The following is a 26,892-nucleotide window of genomic DNA, read 5'->3' on the forward strand; positions in this document are numbered from 1 at the left end:
GATCATTTGGCAAACTGTATTTATTTTTGATAGCATCAGAATGCTACCTAGGATGTTTTTTTTGTTTTCAATGAATGGACTGGTCCAGGGAAGGAAACAGCTTTGATTATCTTTTGGAAGAGCTGTGAACTGGAATGAGAAGAAAATAAGTCAGTATTTAACCCTTGGTCTCATGACAAGAAGTTGGAAAGTGTTTAGAGAGCAGATTTCCTTTTACATGAAGAAAGCAAGAACAAGAAAATGCAGAGCTGACTTATTTTTTCCAGGTTAGGGCTGCTGTTATCACATAGAAATGAAATCTAGTAGATCTACTGGTTTCTGAAATGAGCTGGTTATTCAGTGGTTGCGAAGAGAAATTTTCATTTTTTGTTAATATAGGATAAAATCTTTAAGGAAATATACCAGTACATTCATAATTGCAAATACCTTTTTAAACAATTGACTAGGATGTCTTTTGCACACAGTCTACAAATTGATAATTAATTAGCATTTATTTCATAACTCTAAATGAAAATATTTGTGTTGATCTCAAAAGTATCATCTTCTATTTAAAAAGAGAAGGAAAAGGGTTTTTAACATTTTTAGTATGTCTTAAAAATATATTTTTGCATGCATATGTTTCATTCTGCTGCGCTTTTTAATAATTTTCCTCCTAGATTTCTATTTTAATTCAGTCATAGCTTCAGCTCAGTCACTTCTTTAGTTTCACTTTTATTGTTCTAGGTTTATGATCATGATGATCTTCTCCAGATAAATTAACGTACTATTGCATAGTATTAACATAATTTTGTTCTTTGATAATTTTTAATGAAAACCTTGACTTTCCAACTCTGTTTCATCAATCTTTCTCCAAACTGCTGGAGAAGAAAATAAAAAAAAAAAAAAAAAGTTATATCATTATTCTTAAGGTATTCAGACCAGTTAAAGCTGCAGTTGCATAAGATTGTGTACTTGATATTGGCTTAAATAAAGGCAATAATTTGGAAAACATTGAAGTGAAAGAACAATTCCATCTTTCCTTTTCAGTTTCTAATGAATATATCTTTCTTGCCTAGTATGTTCAAGTATAAAATGAGAATGCTGTTCAACAAAATTCATTTTCCATAATTTCAAAGAATTAATTTTTACTTAAAATATTTATGAAGGAATAACATCGATGGGGAAACATAAATTTAAAATTAAGACTTAAGAAATAACAGGAATTGTCATGTTAATTTATGAAGTAGAAAAGTAGATTGTATTGTTTCTTTTAAATCTTTGAGTTTTATTACATTTTCTTTGAGAGACACTCAGATTTGTACTTGTTCTTGTATGTTTTGTTCTGTTACTTAGGAGATTGTTTGATTTATTGTATTATGCTTGTGCCATATCATAAAAATAATACTAAGTGGTTAAAATTCTAGTGATAGATGATTAAGTTTATTTTTCAAGCCTAACATTAGAGTTTTATAAAAATTTTGGACTATCTATCACATTTACTCCCTAGATATTCCATGGTTATGACCATATGGTCATATGGATGCAATCATAGGCTTTGAATTTGCATTCTGTTTTCAACTGTGCTAAAACTGTATTGAAACCTCATCTAGTTTATTTAAGCAAAAGGCCTGCACATATGGCAAGCATAGTGTGAAGAACAATTTTGTAGCTAGTTCTCATGCACAGTGCTGTACTGAGCCCAGTCAATCAACACCGTCTTGGCAGAGCAGCAGAACAGAATCTACATAGCTATTATAGTCCATCAGTGTGTATTGTCCTACAATTTAATTTATGATTACTTTTTTACTAATTTTACATAAAATGAGTTCTTCATCTGTATTTTCACTACATGCTTAAGTTGTTCTTCTCCTGTTTTCCTTTTTTGAACATGTTTTAATAAGGCTGCCTGCTTCTATCTGCCTATCCCTCCTTCCTGACTTCTGAATTGATTTGCCAGTTTCTATTGAAGGTGAAAGTAAGGAAGAAGTCTCAAAGGCCATTATATTTGTACATTACTTGTGTGAAAACTGGATAATGGGAGAGCAGTATTAGTGTTCCTTAGAGGGAAGGACAGGCAGGACAGGACTTGAGCATTGCCTGTGCTGTTTGTAACACCTGATCAACCAGTCATTGTATTTAACTATCCTTTCAGTGTGCAAGTAGCTCCAGGCACAGCATGTGCAATCTTTTGTTTAGTAGGGGTGCAATAGGGATGTTGGGGAACTGATGTCCTTATCATAAAAATAGGAACAAACACACATCTGTAGAAAGAATAATTTGTATATTTTTCTCTGTTTGTGAAACTTGTTCATACTATGTTTTTACTGGTAACTGGTAATGTACAGGTATCAAAAAGCCTACTGTTCTTTTATTAGGCATGCCAAGTAAGTTTTGAAGAAAACAGGGCAGTAGAATTGGTTTGCCTTAGCAGATTTGTAAGCCCATATAAAAATATGGACTGATAAGCTACTTTTTCTTCTGAAAGACTTTCTAAATATGCATGCAAGATTTTAAGAATTAGGTGTTTTGCGCTGTTTTAATTATACTTTGAATATCACATACAAGTAAGCAACAGAACATAGTACTAGACAGAGATGGATTGGAGGCGGGGATCACCACTCATGAAAACCTCTAGGAATTTCTGTCATTTAGAGGCACAGCAAGTTATGTGGTACTGGTGGAACGATTTGTTTATGTAGGGTTTACCTTCCAAGACTGACTTCAGCTGCAATAAAGCACATGTAAGAGAACATATCTCAGCTATTTAGTTCTAGAAACTTTTAATCTGTTGTAAGGCAATACAGAATACCAGAATTGTAATGCTGTCTTGAAGTTCCTGGGAGGCAGAGCTAGAACTTAGGCCTCATATATTAAAAGAGTCTTCAGGGTCATTTTTGCTGGTGAAGCTAGTCATAGTTTTTATAATTGATGGAAAGAAGTAAGCAACTTGTCTGATCTGTTACAGGTATCCAGATAAGGATGGGTTGTACGGATGTCTCTTTCCCACTGCTGACTCTTTAGAGTATAAAACGTCTTTATCAGCTAGTCATTTAAAAGTCTAAATTTTGACAGATTAATCCATGTGCAATCTTGTAAGATACTTCATGGAGACTGAAAGTGTGTATGTGTGTGTGTGTAAACATAACCCTTAGCAGGTTCTGTTTTCAAAACCCTCTAACTGTGCTGATGCTACTAATGTTATGAGTGAATTCAGGTACTTAGTAAGGCATTTTTAAAATATAATCATATTAAGACAAACACACTACAAAAATGTAGGATCTGCAATGACAAGGAAATGAATTATTAGAAGAACCTGATAAATTCACTCTAAATTATTTTTGGTTAAGATTTGTATAGAACTTTTCTGCCGCTTCAGTACCAATGAGAACTTTGAGATAACTCAGATGTCACTGACTGTAACAACTCTTTATGGTGCTGAGTATGTGAAGGGAAGAGTTAACCCACAAACAGGAGGTAATGTAACGGAGCCTGGGAGATCTACATCTTTAGTAAAACCAGAATGAATCTAGAGTTTCATCTTACTTTTTAACAGGTGCACAATATTTTACTGAGATTTCCTATATTTTGTTTACATCTTCTACATTCTTGCAGTTTTACTTTTTATTCCCTTTCAGGTTCTTAGGGGGAGAAGGGGATTTCTAATATTTTACTCTTTTTCATATGTTGCTCACTATGTTTATAGTCCTGAAGATGAAAAGCATCTCCTTTCCCATGCAGGTGAAAATTGCTTCATATTGCTGTATTCTTCCCCAATAAGTTCTTATTCCATTATGGAAAATGAAAGAGCAAAACAGTAGGAACCCCTCAGCCTATAATTTCTGTCTTTTTCCATAGAAAATGAAGTAGTACTTCAGCAAGGAAGTTGTGCTTATTAATACCTAATCTAATTTCTGTTCCTATCAGCTAGTGGTATTCCAGGAGCACAGGAGGAGAAAGACAGGAGCTATCCTAAGCAGCAGTTTCTTATGACAACTCAGACTGATAATTGAAAGGGAAAACCAAATGTTTTTTCTCATCCCTGCAGAATTACTTGGAATTATTGTGAGTGGAACTTGTGTCCTCTTATTTCAGAGAAGTTAGGACCAACTTCCAGGGTACACAAAGATTTTATGTTGACTATGCAAAAGCAGAATTTCTGATGTCAGTAATAGCAGATAAATTTGGAACTAGTAAGAGAATGTATAAGTTACTTAACTAACCTAAATATTAATTTAAATACCTGTTTCAAGCCATCACTTTTTAAAATGAGGAATAGAGTCTGTCCAGTGCAGCAGGTGGTGGTGATGATTTTATTTTACCATGCTTTTCCCTAAGTTTTTATAATTTTGTTTTTATACAGGATTTTTAGTGAAATTGGTTGCTAAACCTATCTTACCTACCTAAATGAATAAACTAAGTTTTCTTCTTACTCTAAGAGCACAACAGTTTAATTCTAAATTATCAAGATGCTCTGTATATAAGTGTGGGAGGACATGGTACAAAATATGTGTGGATGTGTTACACAGGCAACAGTTTGGCTTACTTGTGTTCAACATGTGATTTCTCATGGGCACCAAGAAAGGAAATCTTAAAATGGAAAAAATGCTTTCTGCTAGAGAACAGTCACTGGCTGTGTTCTGTGTCCCTCTTGTACATGTATTTTGTCCTTCACAAAATTGATTCAGTAGTCTGGCTGAGGTGCTAATTAATTACTTTACTGTAGTATTGCATATTCCCTAGGACTAGTCACATAATCGGCTCACAACAGAACAATCCAGGTAACTGCAATTGTTGCAATTACAGTACTTAATGAGTACTGAAGGCTTGATGTTTTACTTCTTCCTTACATTGTGCACTTGTAGTTTTGCAAAATGCATGTAAAACGTCACAGTAATTGAGAAGTGTCAGTAGCTCTCCGTGTACAGAACAAGTTCTTTATATTTTGAAGTTCCCTGAGTGCTGGTGCAGCACTTTGAAAAATTCCTTAACGACTGAGTAGCAGTTCTTAAACTAGTGATTTGGGAGTCCCCTGCTAGCACACTAATGATCCAGACAGCAGCATTAAATCAGTTGCTTCAGTTTAAGTACTTCTTGAATGTACATAAAGCCTTACTTTATTGGGAATTGAACTAACTACCCGCAGTCTGAAAAGCAGTAAGTTGGACACTTAAGCAAAGGTGAATTACTAATAAAGAGAAAAAGTTTTCTCCTGTATGCACTCTGAAAGCTCTTAGCTGTTTGGGTAGAAGGATGGTATAGCAGTTGTGGAAGCTTAACATGTTTGAAGCTTACCAGTTCTCAGAAAGGTCTTTTTTAACACTCTTTGAAAATAAGTGACTCGCAGAAATATCATAATAAAGACTTTTAGTAGATGGAAGAGGCAACACTTCAACACCATTTCATAGATTTGTTATAGTCCCCTAGTCTGTTTAGTAGCTATGCTGGTTTTTCTCTGACAGTGACTTTAGAATAAAATGAGAACAATACTATCAGTAGAGTCTACCTCCTGCTTATGTTGATTTCCTACAAATTTTATTTAAATATTATTAAATGCATCCTTTGTATGTATAAATTAATGACTTTGTCTCCCAAGGATTACACTGATGAGAAAAACATTTGACAAATACTTTAACAGTTTTATATTTTTTTGTTGTTGGTCCATCCTTATGAGCATGTTAGGCAAAAATATCAGGACCACTGACTGCATGGCTGAGCAAGAAGCACCTGGGCAAACCCAAACACAAAAAGGAAGCATACAGAAGGTGGAAGGAGGTACAGGTGATCTGGGAGGAATATAAAGGCACTGTTTGAGCCTTCAGATATATTGTTAGGAAGGGCAAAGCCCAAATGGAATTGAATCTGGCCAGGGATGTCAGAAGACAACAAGAAGGGCTTCTATGCCTACATAAGTGACAAAAGGAAGATGAGCGGAAATGCGGGTCTCCTGCTGAATGAGGGAGGAGACATGGTGACATGTGACATGGAAAAAGCTTATATTCTGAATGGCTCCTTCTTAGTCTTTACTGGCAAGACCAGCCTTGAGGGGTCTCGGGCCCCAAAGACATGGGAAAGACCAAAGCAAGGAAGGTGTATTCATGGTGAAAGAGGATCAGGTCAGGGAATATTTAAGCAAACAGGACATATGTAAATCCATGGGCCCTGATGGGAAGTCATGTTTGAGCAAACTGATAACCTTATATGACGAAATGACTGTTTTGGTAGATGAATGTAGAGCAGTGGACGTCAGCAAGGCTTTTGACACGATCTCCCATAAGATCTCATAGAGAAGCTGGTAAACTATGGATTGGATGAACAGACAGTGAAATGGACTGAAAACTGGCTGAATGGCTGAAGTTAGAGTGTGGTGGTCAGTCATATGAAGTCTAGTTGGAGGCCAGTAACTAGCAGCGTACCCTATGGGTCAACACTTGGTCCAGTCCTGCTTAACATTTTCATTAATGATCTGGATGATGAGGCAGAGTGTACCCTCAGCAAATTTGCAGATGCCACAAAACTGGGAGGAGTGGCTCGCAGGCTAGAGGGTCATGCTGCCATCCAGGGGGATCTGGATAGGCTGGAGAAATGGGCTGCCAGGAACCTCATAAAGTTCAACAAAGGGAAGTCTAAAGTCCTTCACCTGGGAAGGAACAAAGCCAGGCACCAGTATGTGATAGGGACTGACCAGCTGTAAAGCAGCTTGTCAGAAAGGGACTTGGGGGTCCTGGTGGACACAAACCGAAACACTAAGAAGGCTGATGGTGTCCTAGGCTGCTTTAGGAGTGTTGTTACAGCTGAATTGTGTACTCTGCACAACAGATTTGGAGAACCCAAATAAACAGATCGATATAAAGAAGTATGTGCACAGACAGATACAAACCAGTATAAAGCCAACAGATAAAAGAATGCAGGGCTGACAGGTAACGCTTACCTGGGAGAAGGGAACACACAGAAGATTCCCTTGGTCACAGAAGCAGACTGGATTCATCTGGCATGGAACAATGGAATGTTTCTCCAGAAGTAAAATCTAAACTGTCTTAAATTTAAGATGAATAATATTTTCTCTCTTAAAAAAAAAAAAAAAAAAAAAAAAAAAAAGTGGTTTTGGTTTTGTTGTTTTATTTTGTTTTTAATTTATGATGATTTCAGTAACTTTGTTTTAATGTTCTATGCACATGGACATGTTTTTTTTTCTTTTGGTATGAAACTAGTAGCCTCCAAAAATTTAAAAATTGCTTCTCACCTTCCTTAATTTGTTCTAAAATGTCTGTATTGGTACTGAGAATGCTTCCTTGACAATTACTGTGATTTTCTTGAAAAGCAAGTCAGAATAAAGACTGACTTTGTGTCTGCAGACTAATGTATACTGTCCCAAAGAGAAAATGTAGGCTAGAAGAGGTAGAGGCTTAATTTCTTTTCCTTCTCCTTGGTCAGCTGGAGAAATAACAGTGTGTACATGTGTCCTATAATATTAGCAGAAAATGAAGACATCTGTCTTCATAGAAGTCTGTTTTCTTTAGTAAGTGCTGTGTTCCAGGTTTATTGAAGGACACATTTGTAAACTTCAGAAATCCAAACCCAGGTCTTTTAGATCTTTTGAATAGTGTGCAAATCATTTGTTGTAAAATAAGGAAGAAAGTTCCAAACAAAACAAGTGAAGCAAGTGAATTGTGCTTTCTTAGAGGAATTTTGTCTGTCTTTCACCTTCATTTCTTCCAAACAAGACAGAATCACTTCCCAGTATAGACAGGATGGCATGCTCACTGTATAATAGAAAATAATCACTGATTCCAATTTACTTTCTCCCATTTTTAGGCGTTATGTGATGTCCCTAATGGAACACTGTAACACTTCAGGCTTTCAGTTTCTTGAATGGGAAACAGTTGACAGCAATAGTGTGTTGTTTTCTAGTTGCAAATATTTTCTCTTTTTATGCTCTTTTTATTTTTTTTTTTAATATTTGAAGATATCAGATTGAAGGAAAATTTTATTTTTAATCAATTTTATTAAACATTCACAAGTCATCCTTTGTTTATGTATATTTCTGATTGTGGTATGCTGAAACTCCCAACAATAGTTTTTTAATATCACCCTACACAGGCCACAGCAGTTGTGACACATTCATGAGCCAAAGAAAGGGAACAGATGTCAAGGAAAAAAAATGATGTTATTAACATTTGATAGGTTAGAAAACCGAAGTAAAATCTTCCTAAACCGATCATACTTATACAGCTGTAAGTGATTTATCAGATTATTAATTGGTGATTTCTCTCACATCAAAATTGTATTCCAGTTGACAGTGAAGTCTTTTAATTTATTTATTTTTTTACTTATTGTATTTTGGGAATTTAAAGAACTTCATAGTTGCAGCTAAAACTTGGCTGAGGAAAATAAAGCATTTCTCTGATGTTCTGCTACTGCAAGCACTGTTGTATCCCCATCTCTTTCTTTTTGCTTCTATGCCAGACTATCTGGCTGCTCTGCTCTCCTGATACACAAGACAACTGCAGTGAGCACTGTACACTCAATACAGCCTTCAGTCATTTCAAGTCCTTTCCTCTCCCTCAAGTCACAGATTGTTTTCAATATAGAGTCAATTTGTGGGAAAGAGAAAATTGTTTTGTAACCTCACTGAACAGACTGAGACCTGATTATATTTTATGAAGAAAAGATTGTATGCCAGTGTGTAATTTAGAATATGCTGTGAGACCTTCTGTGAGCTCAGAAATTATCTTCTAAGTGGTGGCTTAAAAATATTGTTTGCTTCCTTTATCTTGAGATGTCTCTTTTTATGTGAAGAACTTCATAAAACTTCAAGCAGTCTGAAGAAGAGCCTTTACTTCCATGTATCCAAGGGGATCTATCTGCTATCACTTTTGATTGTTTGACAGGAAAATAAGCTCGTATTGTTTTCTTCTTTCGCTATCATTCTCTGAAGAAAATTTATGATACTGCTATGGTGAATCTAAAGCTGTTCCTCTGCTTTCAGTTTTGTCCTATTTCTGCTTAATACAACGGTATTCCTCTGTTTCGCATATTTGCTTTTTAGTAAGTCCAGTTTTGTCTTGGTGCTAGACATTTAGTTTTGTCCTTTTGGTAATATAAATTAAAATGTCACTGCAGCCAGAAGTCTGAGACTGTTGTCTGAATTTAGAGTAAGTCATGGTTAGACTCGTCTGGAATTTTAACAACAGAGTGTATTTGTGTCAGAAAATGTAAATTTGCTAAAGCGAGCTAGGCTGAAGTTGATCAAATATGCTTTGGGAAGCTGTGAAACATTCTAATAGCAGTATTGGATGTTCTTACTTTTTTTCTGACTTTGTTGTTAAATGTAAGGTATGTAAAAATATATACTAATTATCCGTACATGTATGTGCTTGTATCTACAACATACACAAGGTGTACATTGAAATAAAACATTTCAATAAACTTCCCATTTATTAAGATTGTATTGCTAATAGTTTGATTATCCCATCCCACTGACAGTATTTTTTACTGAGAAGTCCTAATTTAGTTAACTAGATAGGAGTAAACAATAGAAATTAAACTGTACTTAAAATTTTAAAATATATTTACATTTTTCTTTTTTTCCATCTCTTTATAAAGAACCTTTTATTTATTTTTTTTTTTTAACGAATTGAGATCAGTGGTTGAGATGTACTGCATGGATGAGAACACTTTCCATTTGCAACAAGTTGGAAACAAAATCACTAGAAACCATTTGGGGTTTTTGTGTGTTGAAAGGTTAATTGGTAAGACACAGCTATGATCTATTTTAGCCAGAGATTTAACTAAGTTATTATTGCTTCCTCATAAATTAGATGTAATGCTTTAGTAAGTGAAGGGTCACTTTTTCCAATGGAATTCTAATGTGATCTCTAAATGTTGTTTGCTAATGTATATACATGAGTAAGTAATAGTGCAAATTACCTTAGGACTGTTCTAGTAAATTGTGTCATCGTTAGAGACACCTGAACACCGTTGTCTATGCCCACATTATGCTTCGAGATTTTCACTCACAAGGGATTTTTGGAAAGACCATTAGAAGTTCTTTTATAGTAGGGAATTAAGTGGCTGTAGAATTTCTTTTAGGCAATGTGTTGAGAATGGGATGCAGCATACTTAATTCTGCTCTTGAAATCATAAACAATTTAAATGATGGATAAAGTAAAATTTAGATGTCTGTAAAACTAAAAATAACATTTATAATTCAATGCTTAGGATTCACCTATAAACAGTAAAATGCTATTAAACACTCAAAAGTGTAAGTTTCTAAGGCTTCTGTCAAGTTTTGCCTGCTTTTGTTGAGAAATAAAAACCACTGTAACAATCATGTTTAATTCCTATTCTATTAAAAATTTATTTTCATTTACTTCCTTCACCCTCCAATTCCTTTCTCCTTTGCATACCTCTGAACATAAATTTGAGCCTGTGTATGGGAACAAAACAGAAAATCAATGCAACTTCCCTCTCCACAAATAGGAGTGGTAGCAGGGACAGAATTGTGGTCCAAACTTGAGGTAACATTTTGGCTGGGGTTTGTTCCTCTGTCAGTGAATAACTGCATTGCTCTTTACTCAGGGAGGGTTTCCTGGTGATACACAAGTTCCTAATAATTCAGATCTTATTTTAATGCAGTATAAGGAAAAAGAAATATATCAGAAATTGTAAGAAATCAAGCCTATGTGTTTGGCAACAGAACTGTGTTCTAACAGATCTAATTCAGGTAAAAAGAACATCTAGAAAAAGTGTAGCACCTTCCTGTCTAATTTCTATGAAACAAGAGTGATGTCTTAAGTATGTGAGGCTATAGAGTATAAAACTATGAAAGTATTAAAAATTTTATTTGGTTTCTACTCAAAATGTTTTTACTCTATTGGTCCAATTGATTTCCAGATTGCTTTTCTCTTGAACTGATGTACCCATGGTTTTCAAGAACCTCTTATACTCCTTGGAATCATGTATACAATTCAGTGATATAGTGTCATTTATATTCATCAACATTTTGGCCCTGACCTCATATGCGTAAAGCTTAATTGGTGTAGTGGGATAGTTAATTTTCATGTTTTCTGACTATTTCCATGGATTTTTACAGAAGCAGTATATGATAAAAAAAAAAAAAAAAAAAAAAACCAAAAACAAACCAACGCCTGTTTGCAAATGAATAGAAATACTAGATTTAGTGAAACAGGAGTACTTATTTGATTGACTTGTTCTTCACTGTGGAGAGAAATTCTACTAAATGTTTAAGGATTCATCAATAGGCATAGGTAAAAAACCTAAATGCTGCATTAATTTTTAGTCAAGAAGTAGGAGTAATGGCAATTATCCATCTTAGATGCTTCCATGCCCATACAGAAGTTAATGCCTTATAAAGATCAAATGATAGGCAAGTGCTATTCGCCCTATGTAACAGATGTCCTTAATTATACAACCTAAAATAAGGGAAAAAAAATAAAAATAATCACAGGTTATTTAACATGCAGACATTTTGTTCAGGAAAGATAGGAAAGCTGATGAGAGGGCTGGAAAGAACATCCTACGAGGAACAGCTGAGGATCTTTGGGTTTGTCTAGTTTGGAGTAAAGGAGGATGAGGAGTGACCTCATTGCTCTCTACAGCTTCTTGAGGAGGGGACGTGGGGCGGGACATGCATATCTCTTATTCGTGCAATCCACTGACAGGACCCATGGGAATGGTTCAAATCTGCATCAGAGGAGGTTCAGACTGGACATTAGGAAGCATTTATTTACCTAGAGGCTTGTCAAACACTGGAGCAGGCTTCCTAAAGAGGTGGTCAATGCCCAAAGCCTGTCAGTGTTGAAGAGTCATTTGGACAAGGCACCTAATAGTACGTTTTAACTTGGTCAGCCCTGAAGTGGTCAGGCAGTTGGACTAGATGATCGTTGTAGGTCCCTTCCAATTGAAATTGTCTATTCTATTGTATTCTATAAATATGTTCATTAGTTCTGTTATTGTGTAAAATAAATTAGTGAAGTAAAACCTAATTTAAAATCTGGCAGTTTTCACCCTACAAATGTTTTAACATTTCTTCTAGAATCACAATCTCATTATAATGGGAATTAAATTGAAAGCGTCTGCTGAAAAGTGACAAGCAAATATAAGTCCTGAAAGCATTGCTGTTTGGGGTCTCAGGTACCCCGTGCCTCGCTGTGTATTTGGGTGTAAGAAAGTATTCATTAGTTTTGTTGAAAATATATTTCTAGAGTGCAAATTGAAATTTATTTAAATTCTACTAAAAAACCCATTGTTCTATGAACAGCATCAGGATACTCTTTGTTATAAGTAGAAACAGAAATGAAAGAATCAGTTCCAACATCCCTGAACTTTGGAAATTGAAGGATTTTTGTGTCTAGTTCAGCTCTGTGTTTAATGAAGAGCAACATATAATGGAAAATAAGAGGAAAAAAAAATTGGACAGCAGAAAAAATATGGATATGAGGCACCTTGATCCTCATTTTTGCATGGAACATTTTAATATTAACTTCGCTTTCTCTGGCATTAATAAAAATATTAATAAATAATTCAAACAGAAGTCTATTTTAAAAATGTAAAAGAAAAATAAAGGTGGGAAAAATGAGCAACTAAGAAAAAAGGCATTCATAGTCAACCAGTGTTTTCTTCACATCACTTCAGCTTAAAATCCTCCATGGATCTTTGAGGCTAGTGTTTTAAACATAGGGTATGGTTCAGTAAATAATCCCATAAACTCATTTAGGCTGAGTAAGTGCACCCAATAACTCTACCTGTCCTTCCCTTGGTTAGCACATGGCTTTGATAAACAGATGTTTGAAGGGATTTTAATTCACTTTTATTATTTTGTCTCTCTAATGACACCAGCCTTTTTTGTTTTTAAGATGCATTATTTTTTTCTTTGTTATATAGACAATTAAGTGATGCTAATGCCACCTATACAAACAGTTCCTCCGAGTTGGTGCTTAAGCTCTTTTTCTCCTTCCTTTGTCAGGCGATTGCAAATCAAGTACTTAGGAGCAAAATTATTTAGTCCCTTGTCTCCAGAAAGTGCATTATTTCTAATTACAGCTCGAGTTGTTTGAGACCAAGTAATTGATTTCAGATTACAGATAAGTCATAGCTGAAGACTTCAGCTGTAAACTGAAGACTTTAGTCATTGTGACTGTTGTATGTAAGTTTAATTTTTCTGTATGTAAATATATGCCAACATGTTTATAAGGTAAAAAAATAAGCATTGTTCTCTTCGGGAAAACCAAGAGAAAATCTCGGATTTGAAGTGGTCTTCACTTTTCTAGCTGTTGTTAGCCTGGGAAAATCCTTTTCATATGGGTACTATGACACAAACACAAATAGTAGCTAGTAGTCCACATTCACGTTATTTTAAATAAACTGAGCTTTAATGAAGAAGTGGATAACACTAGTAACTAGTGACATGAGTAAGTCCTCACAATATCAAAATAATAACAAAATAATTGTACTCATATACTCTGATTGACTTTGTTATCTTCTGGGTTTTACTTTTGTTTTGTTTTGTTTTGTTTTTTCATTTTGTAGAGATAAATAAATTTATTATTAATTTAGTAAGCCTGCCTTTATTCATAGTAGTGTTTCTAACATAGGAGAAAACTTGTCATTTCACATGACTCAAGACAGTCAAAAACCTGTAAGAAATGTTTGTGTTTTCTTTTTTAAAAAAAAAAAAAAAAAAATTCCTGAAACCTGCAAATTATGATTTCCAAGAATACAATCACTACTACAATGGCAAGAGTCAAACTTATATATGTCCATACTTCATAACACAACATAACTGACCCAGTCCTGTGATTCATGAATAAACTGTTTTGTTGTTGGTTTTTGTTGTTTTTTTTTGTTTTAATAATTTTTCTTAGTATGGGGTTTGGGTCAGGGATTTCCCTTAAAGAAGCTAGGGCTCTAGGTGTCCCTAAAATTCAAGTTCTCTGAATATTAAGGTACAAACTGATCAGTGATTCTTTACAAGCTTGCACACAATTGTGTACTAATGGAATAAAACAACCAGAGAGAGCAAACCTGAAACTGTCAGTTTTCAAGAACAAAGCCTTTCTGATAGTAAATAGGGACCTTCAAATATCTAGACTAAATTCATGTGTTTCTTTCAGTCTGATGTCAGTAAGAATCAATACTTCATATATTTCTTAAAATGTTTGACAAATACTACAGATGCATATACTACTGAAATTGTGGTTCTTAAAGAACAGTAGAGAAGAAAATACCAGATTTCAGTTATTAACAACGAAGATGCTAATTCAGTAGGAATCTTTAAAATACCAAAACAAACAAACAACAAATCCTAACCAATCAACCAGCCAACCAAAGTCAGGAGAAAAAGAAACAGGAAAAAAAATAGTAGACTGAAAGAATTAGGCATTTTCTTAAATCTCAGCAAACACTATAAAATCAATAAATCTGATTAAATACTCCAACCAATCTAGAAATACAAAGGTGTAAGAATTTGTGTGAGAGACTACAAATAACTTTTAAATGTGTGCTCCTGCTCCATGAAACAATGCATTTGAAAGCTTCTACTTACTTAATATCTTTAAATAAGAAAAAAAAAAAAAAAAGCATGAAAGAAAGGATCTGTTTTGTTGTCCCTTTTCACCTAAACATTGATTAAAAGATACGTCATTCAAGCAAGAGTTTTATTTTATTTTTTACCACTGTCACTCTGTTATGTCATTTTCAGTGTACCATGAAAATGTTGTAGCAGATGAAAATAGCCCTTGGATGAAGAGATGCTGTTTCAGCTTGAACCGTGCCAGTCTCAAAAACTGTTATCAAAAGGAGCAAAATGAAAAATTTTATAAGAATCCATTATATTATAGTTTTAAAAAGTAATACAAAGCCCTCAAGTCAAGGCCACTTTGACATAAATATGTATAAATCAAGATTTGGCCTTAATGGTAGCAGTGTGATTATTTTAATTTTGTGAACCTGAAATATACAGTCTCCTAGCTCTTAAAGAATCTTACATCATAATGTAATACATGGCACTTCTTTCATTTTATTGTGAATGCTGAGTGCCTTGATTTAATTTCTGTAGCATGCTTTGGCTCTCACGTTCAAACTTGCATGTGTGTGATTATATACTTTTTTTTTCTGAGAAATACTGAAGGACTTACAACCATCTATTGTCAGGAATTAGTTTCCTGACTTTTTTCTAACTAGCTACATTGCTGCCTTTTGGGTATGAATGAAGCTCCGATGAAGCTGTTTTTCATTTCTGTTTTGGCTTTTTCTGCCTTCGATTACTTTCATTTGAAGACTGCCTTCATTAGTTTTTTCCACATTGTATTAAGGTTTCATATGCCACAGTCATCTTCCAGAGCTGGACTCACTTTGTCTTGTTATCCTTGCATACCTTTCAAGTGAGCTGTGTTCTGTGTTGTTTTCTTTTAAAATATTTTGATCGTGTTGGTACAGATATGCAAAGTAATTTGAAGTAAGGAATAACCCACAGGATAAGAAGAGTATTTTAAAGTGAAGCTGAGAATTTCAATACTCATGAAGCTAAAAATGCAAAGGGCAATTTGTTTTTACAGATATCTGTTATTTTCTTTTAAGTTAATAATAAAGTTTTCACTTCTTAATAAAAAAATCTTTGTTGTGATAGTATTGATTTTTAATTTTTTTTTCCAAAGATCTGATAGCCTATGTTTTCTTTTTCTTAATAATATATCAAAAAATACCTACAATTGGTAAACATTTTCTGAGAAAACTTATTCCCTTCTAATGATACTGACTACAGTAGTTTGTGTCTGATTTCTCTTTATAGCACACACTACTTCTTCACTGCTTAGACACTCCACATGCACTTCTAAAAATACATAATGAATGTTAAGATGCACCTAGGGGCTGTGCCTCCTGAATTTTACATGGTTATAGAACTAAAATAAAAACATAATAACCTTAATTTTTAAATATTTTTCAAGTTCTCCTTAGTAAAGCAAACATCATGATCACATGCAGGAGTGGGAGGTATGACAATTCAATAGCTACTCTTGATACATTTTACATATCTTTATAATATTGTTCTTTCTGTAGAATATAAATGAATATTATTCTTTAGATTCTTGAAAGTTCATGGTGAATGATGTCGACATATTTTATTTTAGGAATTTGTGACATCATAGTTACATACACATCTGTTGAAAATCTGCTAAGGATTGCCTGATAGGAACATTTTTATATAGTGCCCTATTTATGAGCTTCCTTACTGATTGCATTTTAAGAGAATGTCTCCCTGCACAGATGACATTCCGTTTTCTAATTCACTTTTAATAAGGCAATCCTTTTCAGAGATTTATTTGCTTAAGATAATGAGGTAGGATTACAGAGGAATTAACTGCAATGCTATTAAGTTTTTTTTCCTTAGGTCTAACCTTATGCTTTCAGTTTGAAAGTAAACTGAGATTTATTTTTCCTAGGTTACACAACAAATTCAAGACCAGAAGACAAAAAGGCAGCTGAGGTAGTAATTCTTCGGAAGAATTAAACCACCAATGTCTTTGAGGTATGTTTGTTTTGGAAATGCTGTTAATTATTTATTAATCTTGCTGCTATGTATAAGAGTAGTGGTGAGTGCTTTTCAATATTAGTGACTTTTTCACATCTTCAGATGTAGCTCAGTTTGAAAGGACATTCCAAAATACACTTTTTCTCTCTTTTTTGATATGCATGGGGAATTAGTTATAAATCGGCTTCTCTTTTATCTGGCACTATCTTTCTGTCTAGAAATTTAGATATAACCATATGCAAAGCTAAAAAACCTAGAGCTTCTATCTTCACAGTTACAGCTTTCATGTGCCATAGTTACTGTGAAAAATTTCCAAATAAGAATGTTCTGGAAAAAAGTTGTAAACACTTTCGATTTTGTATGTGATATAGATTGCTATGTTTTAAATAAGTACAAGAAGCATTTCTATCAACTAGATGTAAAGAAAAGAGTGATATAGAAATAAATTACAGATAACCCAGTAGGGGAGACAACATAAAATCATCAGTAGGTAGACTGAATTACTGGAGGATACACTAAGGAAATTCATCATTGCCTTTCCACACGTTTAAAAATAGCCAATGTAACACTGCTTCTCAGTTTCGAAAATTGTTTGAACTCAGCAAGTTGCATTCCACTTTCGTAAATGTATCATCAAAGCTTGCGGGGTACTAAGTATATGGAGTTGATGCTAATTTCATTTTAGGTCTAGTTATCACCTAGGATGTTCAGGAGCTTTAACAGAGCAAATTATTGTCTTCACACACTCAAAAATGCTGGGGCCCAGATACCATTACTTCTGTTACGCTTTGGGAATATTTGTGTTTAAGATAACTTTTCTGGAACTCCTTCCAATACTAGTTTTCTCTTTCTTTTGATATACTGAGTTTCAAAGAACAAGGTTTTTTTCTCTTGGAGGAGACATTTTCTCACAACAGTAATACTCAAATTCAGCTATTAGTTCAGGTGAGGATTACTTCAATCCTCACCTGAAACTCCCTTCTTTTTGCAGGAGGTGTATCTCACCAGCATAGACTGTTGTCTTTTCTACAGTCCCATCAGATTTGTGCAATTTTGTTCATATTTGACTTGATAGAAAGACAATGTAGAAGTTTCGGCTAGTAACACAGCTATCTCATGGCTTGTTAAGTAATGCAAGACTATAGTGTGATACATATATTTTATCTAAAAATATATTTTCTGCTTTAAAGTAAAACCTGCTAGTTTCCTCCTCCCTCAAAGGCTATATTTATTTGAGCTTTCGTTAAAAGCTGCTTACTTGCCCAAGACCATTGATCTCTAGGATTATTTCCTTTTCCTTTGCTTTAGATATTTAATAACAGGTTTGCAGCTTTTGGGGTTGAGAAGTTGAGTTCTGTAAACTATCTTTCTATAATATTATTCACAATGAATACATTCAGAGCACCTTTTTTTGCCTCCTAGCACTTGTAACCACAAATACCTCTCTTTTAATGTCAGTCTTGTTTCCTTGGAGAAGCAGCATTTGAAGTACTTCAATAAATGACAAGAGAGAAATCAGCAAATATATTTAAACATGTTTAATCTATTATTCTCTTATCTGACAGTATACCTAAATTTTATATTGGAAAAAGGAATTTAAAACTGTTGTTGAACTTTTGATGAGGCTCTACACATGTGCCAGTAACATCTGAGCACAATGCTTTTTGATAAATGAAAAATTTCCATTGCCTTTTCATGACTCCCATTGAGATACATACTTGTTCCTCAGGGCACAATTTGTCTCGCAAATTGCATTTGATTTGTAGTCTAAGGATAGAAGCTCATAGTATCAGTGTTGAATACATGTAGCTCTCAGAAGGATGGTAAGGCAATATTTTTATATTCAGCCATTACAATAGATGTTTAAAGAAAAAAGGATCTCATTTTAGTGGGTCTGCTGAAGCAAGACACTGAGTAAAATAATTAATATTTAATCAGTATGCTTTAGCTTCATATGTATTTCTGAAGTTTGATATATTTTTGCCAAGTCTGATCTCTCAACATTCCCATACAAATTTTGTTATTATGTAATTTTTTAAGCCTTTATAAAAATCTTCACTTTCTTTCGGTTATGGAGACGTAATTGTAAAGCACCAGGCAAAATATAACGTATTATGAGGAAAAAAAAAATAAAGAAGCAAAACATGTCTGTACTTTCTCATTCCATCTGCCAGATTATTTAATCTTGTTTGGTTTAGTATTTCTGTAATTTCATAGAGTTATGTGATGGCCAGGTTACTGTCTGATTTCAAGTGGATTTTGAATGGATTATTTAATCTGCAGTTGCAACATTTCTGACACTTTACAGCGTGGTGTTATGGTCAGGTTACCCAAGTGACTTCAAATTACTCAGTAATGGTAGTTTCCATGGTAAACATAATCTTCGGTGACAGATGACTCTGACTTTCCCATATGAGAGCCTTTATGTTATATAATAATCAGAGAAAGGGAGAGAGAATTTTTGTAGCTAAGAGTTGTTCATCCTCTCTCTATTTCTACATATATTTCCTTCCTCAGAGTCTTCACATTAGGCTTTAACAAATGATTTTATGGTTATCTGAAGTTGTACTTCAATATCTCCTGTTGTTGATACAGGCCTTCTTTATCAAACAGTGCAAGGTACTACTGAAAATGTTTATGCTGATGCTTTTGAAATAGTCGGCCTTACTGGTTTATTAAACTTTAATGAAATAAATAAATGGAAACTTATAAATGTATTTAAACCATGCTTGCTCCCAATTAACCTGAAGTATATGTTACTGTTGAATTAAAGAGGCTCTGTACCAGATGTTGAGTGAAACTTTTGTATGTAGCTTATGTATCTATGCTAGTTTATTCCATGCATAATACTCCAATTTACATTTGTCTCTTCCGGGTGTTCAGAGAACATAAGGTATTCTCTGAAATGTAGAGCTCAGACTCTCTGAACTATTAGCCTTCTCTTTGTGTGATTTTTGATATCCTGACAACTGTTAGAGCAGAACTTGTGGAAAATTGAAAAAAATAGCAAGCCCGGTGATTTAATTTTGCTTCTCTGATTTAGAATTGTCATCTGATCTTCCCAGTGGTCCTGTGCATATATTGTCTTTCTAGATGGTTATACACACATAAAGTATGTGTACAGTTTTGCTACAGTATGAACTGCATACTGCAGTCTTTTGATGTATCTACCTTTTAAAAATTAATACATGAAAAGAGTTTATACATGGAGCACCCTAAATTTTGATAACCTTTTGTATGTCTGTGTCAAAACCTGACTTGATAAGTTCAAATGGATGTTTCAGAGCTACCTTATCACAGATACATATGTATGATGGGGCTAAAGAAACTCTCACCCTTCTTGCAAGGTTGAAGTGCAGAACTGAGATTCAGTGTTGTTGGATGCTAGCCTCACTTTTCAAGATAGAAACCAAGAAATTAATGGCCTAAAAAAATGGACTCTTAGTCAACATTGGATTTTAGCCTCCCTTAGTACCACGAGAAAAATTGGCATTTTACTTTCCTGAAAATTCAGAAACATTGCAGAATGTTTTGAGTGTTTTGTCAAATTAAGTTGAAAAACATTTTAAAGCAGGAAGCTGACTGAAGTTTACAAAAAAAGCCAACTTAAATTTTGAATATATGAAAATTAAATATTCTGAGCTTTTCAAGGTTTTCTACTCTGAAAATCATTTTAAAAACTGAAATAATGCTGAAAGAAATATTTCACAAATTCACATTTCTGGCTTTAAAATTTATATAAACAGATCAATATTTTGCTCAGTTTTAAGAGGATTTGATTACATTTGAGCTAATGATGTAAAAGGCAGAACGATTTGATTAGAAATTTATCACACTGTATGTCTTCAAAAAAAAATTATTTTGGGACCATTTCAGATTGATTATTCAGGTCAAAAAAGTTTATTAGTTTGATTGCATAACAATCACAATACACAATTGTTCTTGGAAGTCATAAAAACAGTAGATACTCAACCATCTGATCTAAATACATTAGGAGGATTTCAAGGTAAACTTCTAAATACAAGATCAAAACTTAAGAGTAAAAAAAAGTCAGCCATTATTGTGACCAGTCTAGATGAGAAACTGGCTTAGTTGAAACCAGTCCGTGGTTTTCTTTTGTGCAACCATTCTTGTTTAAAACTACCAAACCTAGGTATTTTGTATGTCTTTTGCGAAATCCATCTGAACTCCATCTACCCTGTGTGCTCCCTTTTGGGGTCATAAAGAAAATCGCTGGATACTCACCAGATTGCTTTCCTACGTGATTTCAGTGGCACCTACTTTCTACTCTAGGAATAAAGCAGTGGAACTACATCTGAGGATTGCATGTGGAATATAACCACATGAGGAATCAGGAAGAAGGGGAAGAATTAATTGTATTTATCACTTCCGTTGAAGGAAGTGACTTAAGATTCCTAATCAAAATGGCCAAGCTGCCAACTTGCCTGTGCAGAGGAGGCATATCTGCGTGCAGGGGCAGCAGGGCACTGGCCGTGCCCTCCCCTTCATGGCAGACACAGTCGCACCGCGCCAGGGCCGAGGCAGCTCCCGAGGGCAGGGAGAGGTGAACCAGGGCCCTGGCATTTAGCAATGGTGCACGGCTGCCATGGGGGCTCTGATGCAAAAGCCATCCCCTTTGAAGCAGCTTCAGAGCGAAAAGTGGGTTTGCTTCTTGCATGCAAAGCCTGCATTAGGTGTGATTAATCAGCAAGGTGTCAGTCATTTTGTATACATGACTGATTAAAATGTGTTGGTTCTGGCACATACTAACTTTCTATTTGTATTTGCACAGTGCTTGATATTGTTGATTAGAATTTACTTATTACCCTAAGAATTTATTTATTACCCTAACCCTAGCAGATCCAAAAGGACACTGAAATTCAGGCTTCTATTTCTGGTTTTCCCTGTATCTGTATAATTCAAATGGTTATTGTTTTTACTCTCTCCAGTGAAATTCCAGGAAGTGAACAAAAATACATACTTTTTTTTTTTTTTTTTTTTCTTTTGGAACACCTGGGACCACAGCTTAACATATATCACTAACAGCAATTGAAAACTAGGACTTACAAATGCACAAGTGTCAGTTTTTGCTCAAAATTTTGTTATTTCAGGGTTTTGTTAACTCTGTGGGTTTTCTAGCAATATAAATCATTTTCCCAACAAATATTTGATTATTCTTGCAATTTTTGATTTCTGCTTCTTCTAGTTACAGTTTTTCTACACAGAATCTTTATGAAACAGCTAAATAGTGCAGTATAATTCTTTTAAAATATGAATTAAGAAAGAACCATCTCTTCAGCAGAAAAGAGTAATTGGTATTTCTGTTTCCTACAGTGAAATGAGTTTAGTTTTAAAAGATTGTCAAGTACAAACAAAACAATGCTTAATTTAACCAGTAAGGTTGCCTGAACAGGAATATGGACTAGACTTATTTCTTCCAAATTCTCTAAAATTATGGTGTCCAGATCTGGCCCACACTCAGTGGAATATTTTCTGCTTATTTTTAATGGATCAATTTTTGAATGCTGAAGCTGATCAGTCCCTGCTCTTGAGATAACTTTCCAGCCATCTATAGATAGCACACAATTAACTTCAGGGGAAAAGGGGGAAACCAGGAAGGAAATCTGTGCAATACACAAAGCATCTCTCTCTCTTCTGTATTCTGTGTCAGTTTTAATGGGTCTGTAATTAGGTCACAGGACTGATTGATATCAGCACTTAGCTTCCTGGGTGACATCACCCTCTTCTTCATTCCCTAATACAGATGAAGATGTTGACACATAAAATACTCTACTTCCTGGACAGAGAAAAGTTACTAATTAAACCTGTTATAGACTTGACACTGGCTGAATTATTTACCAATATAGCAATGAAATGGAGACTAACAGGAAGGAAAAGCACAGGAAGCATGTGGAAAGAGCACAGATATGTTTGCAGCCTGTGTATGTGAAGGACTTTCATTTAAAGAAGGAATGACAGAAGTAGGCTGGGACAGGAACAATCGTGAGTAAAATGATGGTGCATTTCAAATCCTTAGGCAGAGGAAGTAAGGCAATATACTGGCAAAAAGCTTTGAGATGAAGCAAGAAGGCAACTATTATAATTTATGGCCAAATGCCCAGAGATCTTGGCATGAGAGGAGAGCAGTGAGTGCCCAAAGAGCATGCTTTTCAAAGAGATATTATCAGATGGAAAGAAAAATGAGAATGGTGCTTTATATGTATTTCTATACATACAAAGCTCATAAATATAGCAAAGGACACAACTTAGAATGGTGCTTTTTAATTTAAAAATAGTTGCCATATTTCAGATTGAACATACAAGGTTGTTTCTGTGTAAAATTGTACAACACAGCAGTAACCTTTAACTCATCTTTATAAAATGTATTACAATTGAGTAGTTGTACAGTTTAGCTGAAGGAGCTTGATGCCATCAACAGTACTTTCTATTATTTTGTTGTTAGGGAGCCTATCCCTTTTTTAAGACTTTTTTTACTTTTTGGAGATACTATTTGCCAAACAGCAATTTTAATTTATAAGATGGAATACTTAAAAACATGACTTTTGATATTTTAAGATTTTTGTTGTTAAAAGAATGAAAAAATGAGGAAGTGTATTTTTCTGATCTTGTATTTTAAGATATATTTGTGTTTGAGAGAGAATGCTGGCTGATATAAGATGACTTTTACTTAAGAGAGGACTACGAGGAGCCAGGTTAGACACAGCTATAAGAACTCACACTGGATCGTAGGACCAGGCAGGCTGCAGCAGCACAATAAATGCTGGCTATGAGAAGAGAAGAAATCTGTTAAATTTTGTAGTGGATGATGCTGGTTCAAGAGTCGAGCCTCATAGATTTCTACTACAGTTATGAGTTGGAACTTAGCTCATGTGTGCTATGTGTAAAAGACCTGCTATCTTTTTGGTGTTCCTTACTGCAGGTAGGGAGAATCCTCATACATACATCTGCAGTAATTAACAGTTGACTATTCCACATATGCTTTCAAATATATTAGGAAAGGTGGTGGAAAAAACATTTTGATGTTGTTTTATACAGGCTTTCATCTCATGTATCTATTTGCCATTTGTAATTTCTGAAACTCATGAAATACACTGATATTTTGTTTTAACAGCTGTGTTAATTTTCAAGTTAATTCTGTTGAGTGTCAGGTCTGTTGTAAGAAATAGTAGGGGTGTCCTGTGAAATCCTGCTACAGTACTGCTCCAGATAAAATGAAAATCGAATACACAGGTTTGATTTAGAAGCACTAAGAATAGACTTAATCCAAGCCTGCAAGGTCTAATCCAAAGTGATACAGAAGCTGTAATGAACAAAATGAATGGCTCACTGTCACCTGATCTGACAGGAAGAAACAGAAATTAGATACAAAGAATATCTCCGAAATTTAAAACAAGTGGCTGCATCCATTTGATTTTAATGCTGAGTCATCAGAATTTTTTTTTCCCTAGGTCTCTCCTTTTGTGCTCACCTTTAAAATGAGACTGAATTCTGTGTTAGCCAGGTGCTCAATAACAGATCTAAATGCATCGAATCTTGTGAGTTATAGTTCTCCTCAAGTAGAGGGAGAGAAAGTAAAAATTAATTTAAGTAAAACATCCATGCTTCACAAAATAGTCTCTTCTAAAATTTCATGTGTTTCTGACCAATATGTTTGGCTAGAACTCATTGGTATTATTAAAAAAAAAAAAAGTAGTGGATACTAGCAAGCCTTGGTAAATCACCATATTGGTCATTAGACAGAGGTTTTATTTTATTTTCTTTCAGAGATAAAATTGTTAGAGAAATTGTGTTGTAAGTGAGAAGACAGCTGCTGCCCAGAATTTCCAGCCATTCTGAATGGATAGAACAGAGATAAGCTTCACACTTCATACAGTCTAAGAAGATGAATATAAAAATTTGGACATTTCTATTTTATGCTGTCTGTGAAGAGATTGACTATATGTCATCTTCACAAGAGCTAAGTGTCACCATTAGTTCATTTCCTGTGGCTTTCAGGAGTATACAGGATCACTTCACAAACCTCCCCCCTCCAAAAAAAAAACAAAAAAACAAAAAACAAAAACATCCTGATGTTGATCTCAAATGTCTAAAACTTGTGGATGTGGCTATGTCTCACTCTTCCCTCTCATTCTTGAAGCACAAGCGCGGGCTGATGGAGAAATCATTGATCTGACAATCACCAATATGTATCTGTAGGTCTCTTCTGTTACAAACCTTTTTATTCAGAAGACCTTCTACCAGTGTTTCAGAAATAAATAAGTTAGTCTGTTACTTTCAGGTTCGCTGAAGATGCATGCAGGTGTTTCTTTGTCTGTATGTGTCACTTTTTTTAACCACCTTCTACAGCAATGGTTCCCAACCTTTTTTTAAAGGGATCTTTACTACTTTCTTCCGGAACTCCAGGCCCCTCATCAGGCCCTATTCTTTCCCCCTCTCTGAGGACTCTTTCTGATACCTCACTCTCACTCATTTCTGACATTTCTTCATCATGTCCCTGTTGCTGACGTTGGCCAATATCAGTGCAGTTCTCCAAAGTGCAAGTCCCAGCACAGAGATTTAGGTCATTAGCAGCTCTTAGCTTTTCTGGACTCACCTTGACAGACAGCACACTTTGTAATGGTTGGAACTATTTCTTCATATTGATTTTGTATTTTTTTCATGTAAGGGTAGATTCTGAAGTAATCATATGATTCCACAAACTGTGCTTCCATTAGGGTCCTTTACTACCTGTATCTTAATTCATCTCTCCCTATTTCAAAGCAGATTTTTAAGTTGAAAAAAGTGCATGGAAAAATATTTACTGAATATTTTAATACTTTTTTTTTTTTTTTTTTTAATTGAATGAAACTAGTGATCTATTCATGAACAGTTTTACCTTTTTTATAGATAGTTGCAGTGGGGAGCTTCTTATTTTAATCCATGTCTGACTTATTCAGAGTACATAGGGAATTTCAGTTCTTCATGTTTTAGTTTCTAAAATTCTTCAGGCAGCCTGAATTGGGAGACTCTGAATTCAGTCATGTAGTATATTATATGGCACCAGTGAAATAATTCTTGGTATTTGGAAGGTAGAAGCCAGTGACCCGGTTGTGTAAATTCTTGCCCCTCTTCTTAGTCCCACTGAATTCAACTGGACCTCATGCTTCAAGAGGAGCAAGTGGATACACAAAATTAATTGTTCTCAAAAGCATTCTCATACATCATCTAAATTTGAAAAAAATGCATTATGCATAAAGGATTTAATATTCTGTTCTGCCATTGAGAGACGTGTAATCCCTATTAAAAAGATTTATGCTGAACATTGGCAGCTGATATGATCCTGTAGTATAAATCTGAATTTCTAAATTTCATAATAAATAATTATTCTTGAGATCTTTCTTAATGTGATGCAAAATTATTTTTACTCTGGATGTTTTGAGTAAATTACAAAAATAAAATTAATATAACTTACCAATGGGTAGCACACATATGTTTTATATGTCATCCAAGATGATTTATACATCATTTTACAATTGTGACTGTTTGGGGGGAAAGGTTGAGTGACCATATTTTTAGGGAAACTAACTAGTCTTACTTTTTGAAAGTAATAAAGGAGTGGGTTTTTAAAGCAAAAAGTATTCTTAACGCCTTTCTAAAGGCTTTAAGAATATACATACAGGATTTAATTGAGAAAGAGAAGGTCAGTAATGCAGATGAGGATAGAATGTAAACATCCCCAAGCAACCATCCACTCAAGGTTATATAGAATTTTGCTGTAGAAATATACATACACTGCTTCTGTAATGTTTTTAAGAATAATTGACAGCTGATAATTGAAAACTGACTGAACACTGCAGCTGAAGCATTTGAAGGAAAAAAAAAAAAAAAAAAAAATCCATCCAACACAGAAATCTTTCAGTAATGTATTTGTTACTGTTTCCAACATTCAAATAATGTTTTTCAAGTTACTATATATTATAGGTAAGGTTCTTGCCAGCAAGTGATGGTTAAGAAAGGGGGGTCATTTATGTCCCCATTTTTTTTGTTGGGGTTTTTTCCTTAGTTTCAGAACTTGCAGCTTGTTAGTATTCCAGGCACAACACCAAGTCTTTTCTAGTCCCCATTCTCCCCTCCCTGCAAACTGTAGAACTATATTTGGTTTCAAAGGGAACAGAATTTGAAGGAAACGTTGTGATATGTCTGTTTATATTAAATTCGTTGTTTATGGAATGTTATGTATATAGTTAACTTCTAATTGAGAAAACCAATAGGTTTATTGTACTGAAACCTTGTTATTATTTGTGTATTTCAGGAAGTTTTTCTTTATAAGGTCATTGATTCTGGAATTTGACAGTAACTGTGAT

General features: G+C 34.4%; 1 protein-coding gene across 11 annotated transcripts in view; it reads left to right on the forward strand.

Annotated features, from left to right (window-relative positions):
* CDH18 (cadherin 18) overlaps window positions 1-26,892 on the forward strand; it is a 536,769-nt gene that overhangs the window by 191,494 nt on the left and 318,383 nt on the right. For all 11 annotated transcript variants that reach the window (XM_042806880.1, XM_042806879.1, XM_042806882.1 and 8 more), the window contains one exon: window positions 16,440-16,525. The gene's annotated coding sequence lies outside the window, so the exon portion shown is untranslated. The remainder of the gene's footprint in view (window positions 1-16,439; window positions 16,526-26,892) is intronic.

The sequence above is a fragment of the Tyto alba genome, unplaced genomic scaffold (genome assembly GCF_018691265.1).
Source record: "Tyto alba isolate M040663 unplaced genomic scaffold, T.alba_DEE_v4.0 Super-Scaffold_48, whole genome shotgun sequence".
Taxonomy (NCBI): Eukaryota; Metazoa; Chordata; class Aves; order Strigiformes; family Tytonidae; genus Tyto; species Tyto alba.